Below are 3,542 nucleotides of genomic sequence, written 5' to 3' on the forward strand. Positions count from 1 at the left end.
ATTATTTACATGCTTATTATCTCTATAGTTTTGTCCTTTTCAGAATGCCACAATAGTGGAATATTACCATTTGTGGTCTTTTCAGATTGTTTTTCACTTAACAATATAAATTTGAAATTCAATCATGCCTTTACTTGACACGTTAATGCATTCCTTCTTATTGCTTATATAGTATTTCATTAAATGGATCTATCACAATTTCTCTATCCATTCACTTATGGAAAGACATCTTGTTTGCTTCCAGTTTTTAGTTATATGAATAAAGCCTCAGTTTACATTCCCCTACAGGTTTATGCATCAACATATAGTTTCATGTCAGTTGGGGAAATACCTGTAAACATCATTGCTGTATTGTATGGTAAGACTATGTTAAGCTTTGTGAGAAACTATCAGAATGTCATCCAAAATGACTATACATTTTTCCATACATACCAACAATGAATGCTGCTTTGCTAACTTGAAAAATAAGTACTTTTGCTCTTTTATCTAAAACTCATAACTGAACTCAAGTCTCCTATATTTTTCCTAAGTTGTTTTCCAGAAAAATTGATAATTTTACATTTAGATATATTACCCTTTTGGGATTATTTTGTGGAGTGTTTATATTCTGATCTAGGTTTGTTTACTTATTTATTTATTTTTGCACTGGGCCATCCAACTCTTTCACCATCCTTTGTTGAAAAGTCTACACTTTCTCTGTTGAATTATCTTTGTCATTTTTTAAGAAAATAGATGACTTTTTTTAAAATATCAGATGCAAGCATGCATGTTACCCCCTACCAACACAAATTGTGCAGCTGAGTTTTCCCCATGTGGGAAAATTGCAGGGGTCAGCACGTCCCCAGTGCATGGGTCAGCTTCACCCTCAGAAAACCACCTTCATGATCATGGTATCTCCCCTGCTAGGTAAGTATAGTTGACTGTTTTCTGTGACTGTATTTCTGACATCTCTATTCTGCTTCATTTATTTTGCGTCTCTTACTTCTGCAATGCAATGCTATCTTGATTACAATCACTGAGTAGTCGATCTTTGGTCTTCCTGTTCAGCATTTTGTTGCCAGTTCTAGGTCTTTTGTCATTCCATATAAACTTTAGTATCACTTTGCCAATATCTATACAATAGTGTTCTGGGATCTTTATTGGAAATGCATGGAATATATAGATAAAGTTGGGAAGAACTAACATCTTAACAATATTGGCAAACAAGCTAAGAATGCAAAATATTTCTCCATTTATTTAGAACTTCTTTGATTTCATTCATCCATTTAATAGTTTCCCATGTATAGATACTTTGCTATATTTTTTAGATTTATACTTAAGTATTTCATTTGTTTTGGTGCCATTGTAAATGTCTTTTTATTTCAAATTCCAATTGTTCATTTCCGGTTTAAGAAAGCAATTCGTTTTGTATATTGACCTTATATTTTGTGACCTTTTTATACTTGCTTATTAATTGCAGGTTTTTTATACTTTCTGGGATTTGGAAGGTCCTTAAAGACATCATGCTGAGTGAAATAAGACAGGCACAAAATAACAAATAATGTATCATCTCACTGATTTGAAATAATTAGAATAAGCAAATTCATAGAGTCAGCATCTAGACTATAGGTTACCAGGGGACAGGAAAGGGGTAGGGAGTTGAAAGCCTGAAATGTACAGGATTTCTATTTAAAATGATGGGCATGGTTTGATAATGGATGGTGATGATGGTAGCACAACATTGCAAATGTAATTAACAATTAACAGCATTGTGGTATATTGTTAATATGATTAAAAGGGGAAATGTTAGATTGAATATCTGATAATTTTTATCATTGATATGGAGGTAGTGACCACCGGAGTTTCTGAGGGGAGGGAGAGGGAAAAATAGACATAATAAGGGTAATATGAAGGATATTGGAATTGTCCTGCATGACTTTGCAATGACAGATACAGTCCGTTATATATTTGTCATAACTTACAGAATATTTTTTTTTAAATGCATGGAACTACATTACACAAGCAGTGAACTCTGTTATGCCGCTATTTTATAACAGTCAAATTATAAAAATGTGCTATCAATTGTAGCAAATGTTTCACAGCAAGGCACGGTGTTAATAATACTGTGATATATGGGAATCCTGTATTTTATACATAATTGCATGATTGCTCTATAAACCACAACTTCCCTAATAAAGAAGAACAATGTTACCCGTGAATGAAGGTGGTTTTATGACCTCCTTTCCAAATTGTATTATTCATTTATGTTCTTGCCATTTTGACTAGCAAGGACTTTTAGAACATGTCCAATGTGTGAGGAAAGACAGCATTACCTTGTTCTGGATCTTAGGGAGAAAGCATCTAGCTTCTCATTTTTGAGGATATTATTGCCTATAGACTTTTTATAACCTTTCTTTATCAGGCTGAGTGGGTCTCCCTCAATTCTAGTTTCCTGAGTATTTTTATCATTAATGTATACTGTTTTTTGTCAAACACTTTTTCTTATCAGTTGAGGTGACCATATAATTTTTCTTCTTTAGCCTTTTCATGTGATGGATTAAATTGATCTCCAAATGTTGTACCTACCTGGAATACCTGCAATAAATTCCACTAGATGATGGTGTAAAAGTCTTTGCTGAGGATTTTTGCATTGATTTTCATAAGAGATTTTGGTCTGTAGTTTACCTAAAATGTCTTTACCTTGTTTTAATGTTAGGATAATGCTGACCTTATAAAATAAGTTAGGAATTTTTCCCTCTGCTTTTGTTTTATTGTATTGTGGAGATTGGTATCATTTATTCCTTAAATGCTTGACAAAAACAACTGGGTCTGGTAATTTCTTTTTTCATAAGGCTATTATTTATTCTATTTATTTAAGAGATAAAGAGTTGTTAAAGTTATCTATTTCTCCTCAAAGTTTGATAGTTTTTGTCTTTCAAGAAATTTGTCTCTTTTATCCAGGTTATAAATTTGTGGGCATAGAGTTTTTCTTTTTCTTTTTTTCTTTTCGTGTTTATATCCATGGGATCAGCAGTGTTGAGTGATCAAGTGATTGTGTCTTATCTCTCATTTCCTGTGTTTGTCTGGCTAGAATTTCACCAGAATTTTCTATATTTTCAACTTTTGTTCCCATTGATTTTCTTTATAGAGTCACCCATTTTTATTTCATTAATTTCTGCTTTAATTTTTTTTAATTTTCTTCCACTTATTTTAGGCTTAATTTGCTTTTTTCTCCAGGTTCCTCAGATGGAATCTAGGTTACTTACTTTAGATATGCTTATTTTTTAATATATATGTACTTAATTCTCTAAACATTGCTTTTGATGCATCCCACAAATTTCAGTAAGTTGTGTTTTAATTTTCATTTACTTTAAAATATTTTAATGTCCATTGAACTTCTTCTTTGATCCCTGTATTATTTGTAAATGTGCTGTTTAAATTCTACAAATTTGGAAACTTTCTAGCTATCTTTGTGTTATTTATTTGTAGTTTAATTATAATACTATACAATTTGAGAACACATTTCATTATAGTGTGTTTTATGGATGAGAACACATTCTTTC

At 31.6% G+C, this 3,542-nt stretch overlaps 1 non-coding gene across 1 annotated transcript; it reads right to left on the reverse strand.

Moving 5' to 3' along the window:
- Window positions 1-751: 751 nt before the first annotated feature.
- LOC111765396 (U1 spliceosomal RNA) lies at window positions 752-914 on the reverse strand. The gene has a single exon (XR_002797755.2). It is a non-coding gene; the product is annotated as a U1 spliceosomal RNA (small nuclear RNA).
- Window positions 915-3,542: the final 2,628 nt, after the last annotated feature.

The sequence above is a fragment of the Dasypus novemcinctus genome, chromosome 12 (genome assembly GCF_030445035.2).
Source record: "Dasypus novemcinctus isolate mDasNov1 chromosome 12, mDasNov1.1.hap2, whole genome shotgun sequence".
Classification (NCBI taxonomy): domain Eukaryota; kingdom Metazoa; phylum Chordata; class Mammalia; order Cingulata; family Dasypodidae; genus Dasypus; species Dasypus novemcinctus.